The 18,058-nt window shown below is 40.5% G+C and overlaps 1 protein-coding gene across 3 annotated transcripts in view; it reads right to left on the reverse strand.

Annotated features, from left to right (window-relative positions):
• FNDC3A (fibronectin type III domain containing 3A) overlaps positions 1-18,058 on the reverse strand; it is a 189,031-nt gene that overhangs the window by 85,800 nt on the left and 85,173 nt on the right. The window lies entirely within an intron of this gene.

Raw genomic sequence — 18,058 nt, forward strand, 5'->3', positions numbered from 1 at the left:
CAGTAACTAGATCAATTACAGCCAATGACCACACATACAGTCAGATCCTGAGGTTATGGCAGGGGTACTGGTTGTTTTATCTGCTGCCCGTTTGAGCCCAGATTTGTTACACAACCAAATTGGCTCTCAAGGCCAAACAAGAAGCAGCTTTGACATACAAAGCACACTGGCCCACAAATCACTGGGTGCCTTAGTATTGTGCCTATCGCTTCCAGCAGAGCCAGTGCACCTGTAGGGGGCTGAATTAAGAGATTTCTTTCTTCAAATAATTTAATTTAAAATTAGAATATATTTAATTTCAAACAACATCTAAAATATAGTACTTAAATGATTATTTCCCTTTATCATGCTTGGAGCAAGTTTTGTAGCCACGTATCCTGTATACTCTTCCAGTTAAATAATTTAAAGGAGTTGTCCACTTTTGGAGAATTTGTCAGAGAGGATAGGATAGGTGTATGAGGTATTGTGGAATCTGATTGGATGTTCAACAGAGCATTACTTTCACTGCCATAGTCATGTCCAAATGTCTCCCAGATTCAAAGTTTATCTTTTATCCTGCTCTGTGGCCATTCCCTGTATGGTCCACCCCTGAATTGTTGTGCGACACAGATATGTATAACAGAATGGGAAGAATTTTGCACCAATTTATATAAAAAAAACACTTCCTTTAAGTTTTAGTACACGCAAAAGAACAAAGCGAATGTTTTTGATGTCACACGCACAAATGGACCCTGCATGTGTTTGCAGGACAAATCGGTCATGTCTGCGGACTTGCAAAGTTTTGCACTGACTGATGGGAGTAGAGGGGATCAGGGAGATGCCTGCTGAGTATACAATAGTTGTATGATTGCTTATACTTTTTCATCCACAAGCAAAAATAACATTTTGGTATTAAATTTTTTAAATGAGATGAAGGAGGGTCCACAGCTTTTTTCTGCCTGCAAAAGGACTTCTCCACCACCTGTGAGATGGCAAAGATCGGGCCTCCTCCTGTACTTTCAGTGTGACACATTATGCACTTTCCTGTTGCACTTCAGCAGAAAAACATGTTGTTTCAAAGTACAAATATTCTCTGTACAGCGCTGCGGAATTGGTGGCGCTATATAAATGATGATGAACGAGCACTTTGACCAGTGTATTAAAAACGTTCAACCACACATAACAGAGGTAAAGGCAGCCTTTATCACACGTCCTATGATTGAATCAAGACACAAATGAGGCTAAATCTAGCACTATTTTAGGAGAGAAAAAAATTAACATTTAAAAGGAGCAATTACCCACAAAAGATGATGTTTTATTAAAAAAAAATAAAAAAAAAATTCACTAAGGCAGGCAATAAGAAGACTCTTCGTAATTACAATTTTTCCTTTGTTTGTTTCTTCAGACTGCTAGTAAGGATTTATAAATCTGTAGAGTTTGCAGAGTGTCATGTCACTACCATGGTAATCACAGTCACAAATGATGTAGGGAGCGGAGAGGCATTGGAAAGCCCACTTAAGCTCAATCAGCTCTGTGCACTGTAAAATCCTCCCCCATCACATGAAATGCAGAGAGCTAGAAGTCTGTGAATGGCTGGCAACCATATTTGTCCTTCAAAGAGATTTTGAAAAACGGATAATGATTTGTAGGGCGACAGCTAAGATAATTGGTTATCAGACACATCCTTAAAGTGAATTTAACTTGTTATTTAAAGAAATAAAGCTATGTAGGATTGCTGTTTTAAACCAATTATGATCCTTATGTAGTAGTAGGTTGGACTTTGAAGTGACATTTTTACTCTTAACAATGCCCATTTTCAGACTGATCCACAAACTTGCAAAACATGGCGCAGACTAATTTTCTGTGACCGTTCCAAAGACTGCAAAGTGTGTGTGCGCACCTTGATATGTGTTTGGAGGATAAATTGGTGCACATAAATAGGCTTATTTATTAACTGTAAAAATGCAGACCCGCGCTGCTTTTGGGGCACATTTATCAACAGTTGCAAAAAATAAAAAAAATAGTTTTTAATCCTTATCGCATTGATAAGGATTGAATTATTTCTCATATTTATTAAAAAAGCAACACTGGAACAGCAGTTCCGAAAAACTGCTGTTCCTGTGAAGTGGAAATCATACTTACCACTGCTGCTTCGCTCCCGAAGAGGTTTGTGGTCCATGGGGTCCTCTTCTCACTCTAGTGCGCATGCGCCGACTAAAAACCTTAGGCATGCGCACAAACATCCCTGCAATTCACTGCTGCAGAGAGAGCGGTGTTAGACAGAGAGGGAGCATGTGATCCCTCCACACATGCGCTGTGAAGAATAGTGCTTAACAGTGTTGAAAACTGTCAAAAATTATAATGTATACCAGCCTGAGCCGACATACATTACCATAAGTGTAAAAGTATTTTCGAAAAAATTTTAAATTGCGGTACATAGTAGTCCCCATAGACATCTATGGGGACTGCTATGTATTTCGAAAAAAAATGCAAAAGCAGCAGTGTTGATAAATTAGAAAAACACTTAAATATGCACCCATTCCCCGAAAATAGCTGTTTTAGGGGAATTTACAAGTAAATTACCTGTAATAAATAGGCCACTTAGGGGCACATATATCAACACTCGCAAAATATGAAAAATAGTTTTCAATCCTTATCGCATTGATAAGGATTGAACTATTTCTCATATTTATTAAAAAAGCAACACAGGAACAGCAGTTCCGAAAAACTGCTGTTCCTGCGAAGTGGAAAACATACTTACCACTGCTGCTTCGTTTCCGAAGCAGTATGCGGTCAACGGGGCTCCTCTTCTGACTCCAGTGCGCATGCGCCGAGTGAAACCCTCGGGCATGCGCACAGATACCTCTGCTCTCTCTTTGCAATTATAGTTGCAGAGACAGAGTGTGTGTGACAGGGAGGGATAATGTGATCCCTCCACACATGCGTTGTTCAACTCTTCTCTTCGGAGCAGAGCCGACAGCACTGAAACTTTTCATTTATGATAATGTACGCCAGCTTCCGCTGGCGTACATTAACATGATTGAAAAGTTTATTTAATTTATTGTTAAATAGCGTTACTGTGCACTCCCCATACACTTATGGGGAGTGCTCAGTAAAACGATAGGAGATGCAAATCAGCAGATATCTATATCTGCTGCGATGCTACTATCATAAATAGCAAACTGTTGTTTTCGGTGATTCTACAGGGGGGGGGGGGGACCTTTGATAAATAGGCCCCTTAGTGAGGCAATGATAGTAAACAAATATTCAGTGCTGCGGAAAACTTAGTCACAATAAAAAAATAAAAAAAATTAAAAATGTTTCATTACATTTTGGGTCAGGGAGTCCTTGTCCTGAACCAACACAAGTACCGCAAACACTGCAATCATGTAATATAAACTAGTCAGTATCAATAGAGAAGTAGATTCCAGTCATAATACAGTTTTCTTCTACTTGACTTGTAAATAGGTAAAATAAGACGCTTACAAGTCAGTGAATACAAAGCAGTTTTCAGTTCAATTTCCCTGCATGTGTAACACTGTTCTTTACAAATATAATCTGTCAGTTTAGCTGTAGAACTACACTTCCCAGCATGCTTTACCAGCGACCATGGGGATCCCATTGACTGAAATGTGTTATTTATTCTAATGATCGGCTCATTTTATTCACTTTCGAGCAATTTAAGAATGAAGCTATAAACCTATTTACTCTGCTCGGTAATGTTTTGACTTCTGGCCACGTACAAGATGTGTTTTCCTATCGTCATCTATATTTAGTTAATCATTTTTAGCGCCCTCGATCTAACGAGCGGATACTCTTCCATGCGGATGTGCGGTGATTGTATCTATACTTAGCACCGGGCTAATGTAAACAGCGATGAATCACTGGCTGCAGGTCCCGCAGAGACAGCAGCACATTAGATGCACTGTCTCTCCCTAGAACCGGACACCCACACTTTGACATCACATCGGCAATGAGAGGCATGACTGACGCAGGCACTGACAGGTTCATCCACCAGAGCACAGATCGCAGATGACGCTGACACCTATCCAATCAACACGAACAGACTGCATCCGATCAATGGTCCTTTCTGCCAGGAACAGCCAGTGCTGGATGCTGAGACCACAGCGCAGACAGTGAGAGGATCACATCGCGATTACTCCAATCACTGGCTGCATGTTCCACTGTTAATCCCAGTTACTACCGGGAGGCAGAGCCGTAACTTAGAATTCTAGTGCCCTGGGCGAGAAAGACAAATGCCGCCCCCCTAGCCCTCAATTTTAACCAAGTTAACCTAAAATATTCCTAAATTGCGCCCCCTTTCAGCGTTGCGCCCTGGGCGGTCGCCCCTGTCGCACAGCCCTAGTTACAGCCCTGCCGGGAGGTGTCTTATATTTCACACTACTCACATTGCAAATATGGCAGATAATTACATATATCTAACTACCATGTCTCAGGATGCTTTTCTTATAATCTGTAATAAATGCATCATTTTATGTTGAGTGCATCCTTTAAATAACGGTTTATTACCATATTCACATTATATAAACAGAGGCTGATTTTATTCCTGAACATCAAATTACATGTTTATGTAATAGGACTACTGTATTTCACTTTGAACAAATACTAAACAGGTGACAGATGGTTATTTTCTGGCCATTCACACTGTACAATTACATAAGAGACATGGTTTGTTCCGGGTATTAATATTAGATGGATATTAAATACAGAGGAGTCATTATTTCCTGCCCATCATCAGACGTATTGCACAATATAACTGGAAGTTGTTTTATTACGGTCATTGAAATGGCACCCTCACTAGATCAATAACAAAATTCAAAATTGTATTCACCTTTACCAACAAACATATACTAATTCAAAAAAAATGTTTTATTTTCCCTGGTTGGAGGCGGCTCGGCACAAGTGGGAGAGGTTTGTAACAAACCTACAGAGGCATCTGGGTGCAAACTTCCACAACCAGAAGAGAGGCAGGAGATGGGAGACTACCACATCAAGGCTGTGAGAATGCTGTAAGATCACCAACTGAAAGGAATAATATTTTCACACTAGTGATAGGGTTCACATGGTTTACTCTGTTCTGTTTTTCAGATTTTCTTATAGTTTGGTTTTGTTCACTTTAATTTGCATTTGTTTACACGGTAAACATGTAAAACATTTGCTGAAGTGACAAATCCATGTAAACAATATAGTTGATCAATATTTACCCATGCCCATTTAATGAAAAGCATCTACTGTATACACACAACTGCTTATGGTTTTCCATTCAAATCAAACAAGGCGATCAATCGTCCTTTCCCAGGCACATTCTACATCATACATGCAGAGTTGGCCTTGCATATGCAGATGTGCATGTATCGGACACTTGCACCTGCTTGTGGCTGGAAAGGATGGACATGAAGGGTATGGGCTGTCTAATGCAGGCAGAGTATAATAAACGCATGTTCTCCTACATGGAAACATGCAGATCTGCACCAAGGAGTATATATGCCTGTCAGTAACTGTATAAATTGCTGGTGTCTAAGGGCTGATGCAAATACAAGCTGATGATGGGGTCACCAGCGCTAGCTGCTTCTGGTGGCAAATTCACCTCAAGCTGATAGGTGCTATTTATTGCTAAGAGATGAGGCTGGTCATCAGCGGTTTGTTTTCACATATACTTGTTTTCTTTCTTTTTCAGATATTATTGATAAATTTAAAGATATTAGATTTTATTCTGAGGCATAATTAATATATATTGCCCAAATTTAATGCGATGGACTTGTTTGGTGCTTGGGCCAAGTGGTTCAATTACCTCCATCACTAGACGTCTCTTAATCATTCAAGATATCCCCACACAAGCCGATAGTGGGCATTGCAGTCTGGCTGGTCCATTGTGCAATATGATGTAGCACATGCCCTTGTGTTTCTAACTCCCATTGTTCTATAGATTGTAAGTTTTCGAGCAGGGTTCTCTTACCTCTCTGTCTGTATGTATTACCCAGTATTGTCTTATTAATGTTTGTTCCCAATTGTAAAGCTCTACGGAATTTGCTGGCGCTATATAAATGTTGATGATGATCTTCCAAACGCATTTACAGATATCCACAAAAATTATGGATTACAAAATGATGTTTAAGCTCATCATGGTCGATTTGGAGAGTCCAAATGTTGCCAATCGCAGTGTGCACCCAGCAAATTGATTTGAGAAGCATGGAAAGCCGACACATTCATGTAATGGGGGCTTTGTGGATCACCAGATATTCCTTGTGTAGTGCGACCGACTCTTAAATACTTGTTTTATACACTCCTAAGAGTCAAATTAGACGAGGCTGTCAGGCACTTGGCAGTGTCACTTTCTATTTATATATAGTGTTGCTAGACGGTTAAGTAATGACTAACAAAAAAATAAAGAAAGCTTTGCTTAAAAATGAGCGCATTAAACTTGCTAATCACTCCACTTGTGTAATTACTGTAGAACTGTGCAGTCAGACCTTGACCCTGCAGCTGTTGGGAGGATTAAAAGCAAAAATACACAGCACAAAATAAAGCCTTTTACAGGGAAATGGAATGAAATATTGAATACATTTCATAATTATAAATCAAAATATAAAAAGTTAAAACAACATTGGGAAGGACATGCATTGATGTTTGGACAGAGGTCAAGGTGGCTTAACAAATGCATGACTATACACTGATCAGCCCAAACCTTAAGACCACTTAACTAGTATTGTGTAGATCCCCTTGTGCCACCAAAACAGGTCTGACCCGTCAAGGCATGGACTCTACAAGACCACTCAAGGTGTCCTGTGATATCTGGTACCAAGATGTTAACAGCCGATCTTTAAGTGTTGTAAGGTGCGAGGTGGGGCCTCTATGGCTCAGACTTGTTTTTCTGGCACATCCCACAGATGCTCAATCGGATTGAGATCGGGAGAATTTGGAGGCCAAGTCAACACCTTGAACTATGTCATGTTTCTCAAACCATACCTAAGCAAAATGTCTCAGGGCGTATTATCCTGCTGAAAAAGGCCACTGGCACCAGGGAATACCGTTGTCATGAAGGGGTGTACGTGGTGGGTAACAATGTTTAGGTAGGCGGTATGTGTCAAAGTAACATTCACATGAATGTCAGGACCCAAGGTTTCCTAGTAGAACATTGCCCAGAGCATCACACTGCCTCCACTGACTTGCCTTCTTATAGTGCATCCTGGTGCCATTTCTTCCTCGGGTAAATGGCGCACACGCACCTGCCCATCCACATGATGTAAAAGAATCATCAGACCACCTTCCATTTTTCAGTTCTGGCACTCACATGCCCACTGTAGGTGTTTCCGTCAGTGAACCGGTGCCAGCGTGGGAACTCTGACCGGTATACGGCAGCAGAAGTGATGGTATGGTATGACAAGAATGGGTGCTTGGCAATCTAGATTTCCCATACTGTTTTATAAAGGAAAGAGAGTTAAGGGTATGACAGGTGATGGTGAAGATGGTGGCTTCAAAAATGGAATAGAAATAGGAGTGACAAGTATAAAGCAAATCATAGAAAAATAAAAGATAGTAAGGTAATGGATGGAAAGAGTAGAGAAATAGGAATAATAGTACAGATACGGGCAGAAATGAAGACATAATAATTTCATAAAGAAAAAGGGGAAATAACATTCTTATGCAATCCATAACATGGCTTAATTAAGGAGAGACACAAATCAAAAACCAAAGCACAAGTACATAGCCCAGTTATGCTCCAGAAGTCTATCATTCTTAACTACATGTCTGATTCAGTCCGTTGTCATTGCATGCCCTTGATATTCCTACAAAACACCAAGATCCCAACCTGACAACACCCGCCGCACTAGTCACCTGTGTATGTTATGATGCTTGGATAATCTCTTTTGTGAAATTTGATTAAAGTAAGCTATTGTAATATAACAGTTATAGGTCAATAAGCTGAAGCATAGAAGACATTGGGGCACATTTATCAATATTCACATAAAGTGAAAAGTAGTTTTCAATCCTTATCGCAATGATAAGGATTGAACTATTTCTCACATTTATGTACAGCCCTGCACAGAAACAGCAGTTCCGAAAAACTGCTGTTTCAGTGATAAAAAAAATCATACTTACCCCCCTCTTCGGAAGCGCTGTCTCCGGGTCTTCTCTTCACTCTTCAATTGCGCATGTCCAGTTCCAAGAACTGGACATGCGCACACAGATCCCCTCTCTGTCTCTGCAACGATAGTAGCAGAGAGAGAGCGCCGAGTGACAGGGAGGGATCATGTGATCCCTCCACACATGCGCTGTACAGCTCTGCTCTCCGGAGCAGAGCTGACCGCATTAGATTTCCTCATGTACGCCAGCCTCAGCTGGCGTACATTAACATGACAAGTTCCCGAAAAAAAATGTTTTTTCGGGACTTGTTAGATTGCGGCCAGGAGCAGTCACCATTCTGTTGAATGGTGACTGCTCCCAAAAACGATCTGAAGTGAAAAGCAGTCATTTTCATCAGTCATCAGTGCGATGGGACTTTAATAAATTTGCGTTGGACACTTTCTGGACCAAATTACACGGTAAGTGCACGATAGTGCAATACAGTTTTTTCTTAAATATGCCCCAATGTATTAATTTAGAGAAGGACTCACCTAAGGTCTTATCAAAGTCACAAATTCAAACAGACCACCATATGCCACTGTGAAGGGGATTCACACTCTCATATGCACCCCCTGTGGTCAGTTATCCACTGACTCCCATTAAGTCTGCCTGTGTCCAGGATCACTGGGGGAACATGTCTTTTCTACCACACTACTACGCTAGACACGACTTGGAAAGCACAAAAAGCCAATTAAGACAACACATCATAAGTTACATTAAACACATAATGGAAAAAAAAAAATAATTACAAGAAACAATAACCAGTCAATGAGAACATCTTGAAATCAGACACATAAATGTGCTGTATAGGTAAATGGAGGAAGAGTTAAATACATATAGCAGGGCAGCTCAGCATGTAAATCTGACTGTTAACCTGCAAGGACGTGGAAAATACAACTCTTATGTAAACATTACAATATTAAAAATGCTGTAATTTTTAGAGCTGCATTTAAGTTTCTTTGTAACATTGTTATAGGTCACTTGAAAGTAACTGAATGAAGACCATTAATATTGGACTGTAAAACCAAAGTCAGTGGATCATTTCTGTATTCATTCATGTTTACATTGTAGAGTCTGTTTTAAACCCCCAGTGATGTCTAGCACGGAGGACAGCACCATTCCTTTTTCTATACTTATCAATAGCTCCAAATTCATTTGTGAGAAAACTAAACTTACTCTTTAACCTTCCTGGCATTTCTACATACCCAATGGTTGTCTGGGGGTTTCTATGTGCCAGACTTTATCCAAGATCCATTCCCTGCTCTCACTTTAGTCAATAGAACAGTAGAAATGAGACCTTGGCTCAGTCTGGGAAGCACATTAAATACCCGGATAATTCAGTGAAATGCCTTACTCTGGACAGGTATCATTCCGCTACAATTTCCCCAAAGTTGGATTACCCCCAGTTCAGACAGTTCATGACAAATCTCAATTAATACACCCTTATATTTGTTTGTAGGACAGATATGGCTTTCTTTTGGAAGCATGTAATAACAAATCTCTTTGTTTCAAGTCAACATACATGAGGGGGAAAATGTCATCAAAGGTTACTTCTACACACAATTCTCTTTATTGCACTTTGAATGGTATATGTACAGAAAGTAGCAACAAATCATCTGCAGAGGCAACAGTGGTGTAGAGAACAGTGCCGGACTGGGAAAAGACAACAGCATGATCAGCTCACATTCATATCCATGTATTAGCAGAACTGCCCTCCCAGTACTGTAGTTGCAATGAGAGCAGAGCACCCAGTGGCTGCCATGTGATTATTGTAGTCACCCAAGGTGGAGAAGCCAACAATTAATAAATGTTTAGGATCTGAGACCAGTCAATCAATATTCTTAGGTAGACAAGCCCAGGCCTGGAACAGACGTCTCTAAAAAAGTAGTCACATATTTGTGTTTCAACACAAAGTAAATAATAATGAAAGTGTAAAAGATGTCAAAAACAATCTAATTTAAGATGGCAGCACAGTCTAAGTATAACTTAATCAGCTCATTACACATAAAACACAAGAACAATCACGTAGATCCGCAAAGTGCCATCTTTATTGTTTGTTTTTTTATTCCTAATATCATCACACAATATTTAGCAGAGTAATAACATTTCTTGGACATAGTGATTTATTCCTGCTTTACTTACATTTTTATTCAGGCAAGTTGTATTTACTTTGCATCCTATTATAGAATACAGGGATCAATTACTAAAAATGTCACTTCTACATTTGATCAGTCCACAATAATTCAGCCCTGCTACACAGAATTCACATGCAAATACAGCCAAGGACAGCATCTATAAACTTCTATGGGCAGAGTCACAGTGTAGCAGCAAGCATGCTGTACGACTAAGTAACTTTCATGTAGAAGTGCATTTGACACAACAATCTTCCTGCATCAGTGTGACACAAGTTTCACATTACTACTATCTACCATGCTCCTTGAAGTGTGATAAATGTGGGTTTCTGAGGGAAGGAAAAAAAAATATTAGGGAGAAAACTGTGTGTTGCAATTTAATTTTCTTCAGAAAAGCAGTAATACATGCTGAAACAAGCCTCACAGCTTGATTTGGTTTTCTAAACTTCCTAAAAATCACGATCGATGTCGAGAAAATGTGGCAGTGTGTACGTACTCACAACTAGCAGCATAGGCAGATATCTCTAGAGTGTGTACAGAGTCACAATCTTTTCAGCAGATGGTTATGAGAGATGAAGATCACAGATCTGAAGGTAAAATGTTTATGTGTGTTTGCATGGATCAATCAGCATGCTCTTCGGGACTTTCAATCATTGGTGAAATCATTACACAAATTGCATCTGAAGTAAGATTGCATAGGTGTGTGCCCCCAGGGCCGGTGCCACAATTAGGCAGCTGCCTACGGTGCCAGTTTGCGGGAGGGGGGGCGCCACTGTGGCTGCCCAAAAAAAATCTAATAATGTCTCATAGTGAAACCTTATTAGTTAACATAACGCGGGCGGTGCAAGCGCCTGCCCGCTACTGGTCAATTAGGTCTGCATTTCACTCTGTGTCCCCGGCCGGATCATGGCTCCTCTCACTGACAGAGTCGTGACGTCAGTGAAAAGAGAGAAGTGAAAGCAGGTATAAGAAGCAGGCAGCAGAGAAGCAAGAGGAGAATAAGAGAAGGTAAGTACAGCATAGGGGAGGGGAGAGAAAGCTGCACAAAACGAGGGTTGGGGGAGAAAGCTGCAGAAAACAAGGAGGGGGAGAAAAGGGTGCAAAAATGGGGGGGGGGGGCTGGAAATACTGGGGAGATGTTGCGGGATAAAATAGGAGGTACGCTCAGAAATCTCCATGCGTTACAGCCCATGGGAACCTATTTATTAAGCCATAAACCTTATGAAAATTACTTTTTCCACATGGTTTAGGCATTTTTAACTAACCTAGCTACCTAACAAAAGCCTAACACAGCCTAATGCTGGAGATATCTATGACACATCCTAAGTTTCTATTTAAACCACATTCCCCATAATTTTCAATGGGTTCTGCGGTCTGGGGCAATTTCACAAGCCCCATAAAGCCTAGCTATTTAGCTTTCCGCAGACTGATCCAGATGGCGCTAGCTGTTCTACCATATGGGGAGAGCATTGTGGTAGAGGGATCTTCGGTGGGCAGGGGGGCATGCGAGTGAAGCTGGTGTTATGTGGGTAGTGACAAAGCAGATGGGCAAGGGGTAGCATGTGAGAATAGCTAGTGGGCAGAGGGGCATATGTGAGAAAAATCGGTGGGCAGCAAGGGAACATGTCAGTATGTTATAGATGTGTGATGTCAAGGTTTTTCTTTTGGTTTTGTTCTGAAATCTAACATCTGGAGCTTCCCCTCTGGGTATACTGCGTTTGCTCCTGGGCGGCAGTGAAGTATGGACAGCATTCTGCAACAGACATCAGTACGTCTGGACATCAGTGCATCTGAACTGCAGCCTTACCAGCCAGCCAGGCGGAGGTAAGAGTTATTATTTTTATTTTACAAATGTCTAGTGTGTGAGGGACTAGTAAGTGGGAACTGGGGGGAGGAGAGGAGGTAGGCTGAAGTTTTGCCTAGGGTGCCAAGAAACCTTCCACCGGCCCTGTGTGTACCCAGCTTTACAGGGAACAGGATGAACAAACATCTCATTGCTGCTGTGGACATGCGGAAGATCAGATTGGCTTATAAACAATAAGTTGATCAGACCCTAATCAAACTCACTTAAAATATGAAGAAATTTTCTACTCAGATTATTAAGAAAACTAGTTGATTAGCACATACTGAACAGCAACAGAACAAGGAGACTTCTCCAAACATTATCCAATTATTTTTAAATACCTGAACAAACATGTGTTATTAACATAAAAAAGAAAGTCTACTAGTAAAAATAAAGGTCTATTTATTTCTTACCAAATAGCAAAATAAATGGCTATAACATCAGCTTATACATTACAAAAAACTAATGCAAAAGAAAAACAAAAGGTGATTAAACAAGTAAATAAATCAAAATACACATATGAAAAAGTAATCTTACAAGTCAAACGCCCCCTCTGGCGTTGTTATTCACACCTGCCAGTGACTATGTGTCGCCCCAGCACTGGGACCCAGAGGAGACACACCAGGAAAAGTTGTTATGCAAGGAGAAATGGGGGGGGAATGGGACAGAGTGACAACCAGGGACCAGGGACAGAGGGGAGGAGGTCCTGAAATCCCTTGCAAATTTGGCAGGGCATCCGGGGCCGAAGTAAATCATCACAGAGAGAATATGAGTGAAATTGGACAGATTTGAGAAAGAAATTACCTCAGAGCGTGGCTGCATGTAATGAGGAGAAAAGTCTCAAGGGGAAGGTATCCTCATAATAATAAAGTAGAGCCACTGAGAGGAAAAGATGACACCCCAATAAAGAAGGTGGGTCACTGGAACCAATTCATAGTGGCAGCACTGAGGATCTGCCCATGTTTAGAGAGAGGAGAGCAAGTAGACATTTAATGTGACCCAGAGGAGGTATTATAGCCCAAGGAGCGAGTGACGAGGCTGCAAGAGGACACCAGTGACAGTGTCAGATCCACCCAGCCCGTGCAAATTCCAGTGAGTGTGAGACTCCCAGGAGGGGCAGAGAGAGCACAGTGAGCATGTGTTACAGCCCAAGGGATAAGCCCTCCGCAGAGGATGGGTGATGAACTGTGCTGAAGTAAGAGGATGTACATAGTTATTTTAGTTTTATTTGCAACTCAAGTATCGTGCCCCCCAATTTTATTTTACTAGTACCAGCCTAGGACGGCAGCATTAGTGTTGGTTAAGCTGCTTGGGGGACACATTTTTTACATTTAATACTTTTCTTATTTCTTTCTTTGCCTGGAAAACTGAACCAATACAGTAAGCAGCGCAGCTGTAACCAAAACTAGAATTGGACGACATGCAGCCTGAACATGCTCTGCATAAAGCACAAGGCAATAACCAAATACAACGCAACAAATGTTGAATACAGGCTCTTTTTAAGGTCACACATTACTTACAGTGCCAGTAGTTAGATCAGATATGAATCCACATAAAATGTTTTTGTTATTAGTCCTTTAGATTTTTTTAAAAAATGCTAATTTCCAGCAGAAAATGTAGCTAATCTGTGGCTCTGTAGATGGACTACAACTTTCAGCATGTTATACAATGGCTGCACCTGACAGTCCCACATTAGTCACTCCAAGCAAACACTGGAAGATTAATTGTTAATAAGAATTCAAACTTATAGCAGATCACTAGAGTATTATAAAGGGATCGAAACACACTAAGGGGGATCCAAGTTCTGGATCCCTGAGCATTTCATGGTCAGATTAATTATTGCATACTAAAACCAAACGCTACGTTTTCCCTCACCCAGGTTATCACAAGAAAATAAAATGAAATTAGTGTGCCTAGTCTCATTTTATTGGAAGTACTGTAGTTAAAATAGGTCACCTCCTCTTCATATAAAAATGGTTTATTACGCTTTTTGTTCAGCCTTAGGCTTTAATTACAAATGACTCATCCTGATTTGCATGCATTATTTTTTTTTCTCCAATTCTCTAGACGTGTGGCAATTTCCTTCCAGCCAAACCATCTATAACATGGCTTTCCTTGTGATGTCAAGCAGCGTTTAATGGCTCTTAGCAGAGGCTTGGGACTGTGCCCTGAATGAGTCATCTCCATTCATGATTCGTGCACAACACAGATTTTCATGAATGGATTATTCAGCTACAAATGGAGCCCATTCATATAATCTCGACTAAGCTCACTGTAATAGAGGTGATATTTCTATTTTAGTAAAGTATGAAGAATGGAGAAAATATTTCACATATCTCTGATAGTGCATACACAAAAATATCAGTCTCGATACATTTCCTGCTTTTAATGGCACAGGCATTGGGAGCTAAAAAAAGATGTTCAGGGAGTTATTTTCACAGTGTAGTAATGAGATGTAACTGTAGATGTAGGATAAACAGGAGACGGCATATATGCTCAGAAACACATAATTAACGGAATTATCCATAGCAGCGGTTTCCAAACTGTGGTGCCGCTGCGCTCTTCCCACAGCCAGGGCCAGTGGTAAGCAGGGTAAGCAAGGCAGGTGGGCGGCAAAACGAGAGGCGCTCCCCTCTGCCTGCCATCCTCCGCTTGTCCACCATCAGCGCGAAAAAAAAAAATAACAAATACTTATCAATACTGCGAAGCAGCATCCTCCCAGCTCAATTCTACCTGTTACCTTCTCACTGACTGTTGGTCATGACGTCATCATCAGGGGCGGGCTGGGCAGCGGGGCATCGGTCCCCCGGGCCGCTCAGTCTGACCCCTGTTTGGGCCGGGCCCCCACCTCCCCTTGTCAGATTTTCTTCATATTATCGGCGGCCGCATCACGAAACACGCGATGCTGCAGCGTCAGAGCACAGGCGGCCGCATCACATGACACGCGATATGGCCAAGTCATCAATGATATGGCCTCATCGCGTGTCATGTGATGCGGCCCCAGGCTGAGATTTGCCAGCCCGCGCCTGGTCACCATGTCCAACATTTTCAGTGAGAAGCGGCGCACAGAGGGGCCAGAACTTGAAGAAAAGACAAGGGAAAGGGAGAAAGACAGAAAAAGAAGGCCAAGTAAAAGTTAAGGGAATGGAGGGGCAAAAACTGTGATGAGAGGGGCAGTGTGATAAAGGCACAGTGTAATAAAAGGGAAACTGATAAAGAGGAAACTGTGATGAAGGGGCGTAGTGCCGCCATGAAGGGGCGCAGTGCCGCCATGAAGGGGCGCAGTGCCGCCATGAAGGGGCGCAGTGTCAGGAACGAGAGCACAGTGTTCATACTTTTGTTTTATTTTGTTTGATCCCAGTTGTAAAGCGCTACGGAATTTTCTGGCGCTATATAAATAAATGTTGATCGTACTCATGTTAATGAGTGCTTATTCCTGTGAAATTGTTCTTTGAAAGAAATATAATTGAAAATATAATATTCTTTTTCCCTGGAGTTATGTGTATTATTTTTGCAAACAACTTAATATTCTGTCCTGACAAATACTTACTACGTTATTTTGACCCAATTACATAAAAATGGGACTGCTCTGTAATTATTTTGGCTTAGTGGTGCCTTGAAATAGTTATGAAGACCCTAGGGGTGCCTCGAATTGAGAAAGTTTGGGAACCACCGATTCATAGCATTCTAGAAAACAAGACAAAACACGGGGCACCCATTCATTTTCTTTTTCTTAAATTTTTGCACCACAAAATATTTATGCAATTAAATCTCATGAAATTAATCACTCAAGGAAATAAAGAAAAAACTTTTTGCACTCTTTATATTCTACAAATATTTCAAGCCCAAAATTTAATAAAATATTTTTTCCTAAAACAATGTAGAATCAGCTATGATGTCATGGCTTCAGTAACCATTCAATATGTGTCCGTGTGGTAGGGAATGTAGATTGTAAGCTCAACTGCGGTAGAGACAGGTTAAATATTCTCTGTAAATGATTAAATATTCTCTGTAAATGATTAAATATTCTCTGTAAAGCACTTTGTAATATGAAGGCGTTTCATAAATAACCGTTAATAAAAATAATAGCGACAGCCATAATTTTCAATTGCTTCTAATGCATCTACTGTATGAAAATGCATGGAAAATAACACTGAATAATGAACAGCATTTTGCCAAGAAGCAGGTGCATGACATTGCTCATCTACTTAGGTTTTTATTCTTTAATGAAATCGATGTATCAAAATTAATAAAAAACATAAAAAAACAAAGAAAGTATAATAATTACCTACAAAAATACATACATTTACACACCCCACTAATAAAAGCCACAAATGAGTCATTATGGTCCATTTACATGTGTGTTCACTAGGGCAAACCTGCTTTAAAAGCCACATACAAAATGCAACTACCACTAGCTAAAAGAGTATAACAGCCCAAAGAGCTGGATCAATGTTTCTTACTTTAGGTGTTGTCCACGCTTAACACTGACAGAAACCCTAATAAGTAGATCCTTAGTTACAATGATCTAAAACTGTATTAGTTATTTTTAATGTGCTTATGCTCCTAGGTAACACTGCGATATAAAAGGATTATGTAGTAAAACAAATAATGTATTGGAACTTTCAAGGCTAAGTTTGTTCCACTAAGTGTATCTGTTTATTATCTCCCACTAGGCAGGGTTCTCATTTGGTTACTGTTTTACATACTGTATTACATATTTCATGGACCGGCCTTGAAGTGCAGAAAAAGAGGTTGTACTCCCTTAATAAAAATTGTCAGGGTCTGAAAGTGAGGGGCATTGAAGAGGTAAACTTAGACAAAAGAGAGGGAAATAGATTCAAGGGATGATCCCTTGCCTACCCTTCCACGGTCTAACCTCTCCCCCGCTCTCCTCGCCCCGCATCTACATGCGCCTTCTTCACAAACTCATAGTATTCCTCACCCTCATTCTTCCACCGCTCCTCGTATAATCCGCTCTTGTTTATCTCTCCCTTCAGACTTCTTGTCCCTTTACTCTTTCCTGTTGTTCTACCCCTTTCCTTTAAATTGCAAGCAAGTAGTGCCCCTCTAACCTAATGTCCTCCTCCTGTCACCTTTGCCTACGGCACCCCAGCTTCATTCTGCACATTGTCACTAGGCCCCTGCTCTCGGTTCTCCTCCTCTCCGTTGCCTTCACATCTCTATCACTGGCTCTGATCCTGTTAGTTGTGCCCACACTTCTGGGCACAGGTTCAGCGTGCTGTAGTTCATTCCCCCACCTATCCTCCTCCTCTCTTCTAGTTTCTAAGTGATCTAGGATTCACTCTTACCTCTTTGCCCTGTGTGTTTGTTCTTAGCAGAGTCGATATTTTAACTGCACTGCATTGTCTTGTATGTTCTGTTTCGTCCTATGCTCTCTCTATGGCACTGAGGACCCTCTGAGGCGCCATATAAATAAAGGATGATGATGATAATAATAATAATAACCCAAAAAAGGAAGTTTGTTTGGCACAAACATGAAAAATCCTCACCCCAAATGGGCTAAACAATTGCATAAATTTCACTTTTTTTAGGCTAAGGCTGTATATTTGAGATATAATTTTAGCCTTTTATTGGTATAATGCACAATGTATCCTTTCTCTTTATCTTACCCTTTCTGCCTTTTTAAAGCTTGTCTAATGTAAAAATTTCCTACATGCAAGTTATTGCTGGAAGTGTTGCATCCCTCAGCGCACGTGCAAACTTTAAAATTGATATAGCGATTAGAGATCTCTTCAGTCTAATTTAACTGTAATTTTAGATCTTAAAATGCATTTTTAAATAAAGATAATTTAACAATTTCACAAAGTACACATTGTTTTGTTACATTGCTTTTATTCCATTGTATTTCCATTATGTTTGTAAATTAGGATAATTTTATTTATGAATGACAAGCCTATGGGTTTTTTTTTTTCCTTTAGAAATAGTTATATGATCC

The sequence above is a fragment of the Mixophyes fleayi genome, chromosome 2, assembly GCF_038048845.1.
Source record: "Mixophyes fleayi isolate aMixFle1 chromosome 2, aMixFle1.hap1, whole genome shotgun sequence".
Classification (NCBI taxonomy): Eukaryota; Metazoa; Chordata; class Amphibia; order Anura; family Limnodynastidae; genus Mixophyes; species Mixophyes fleayi.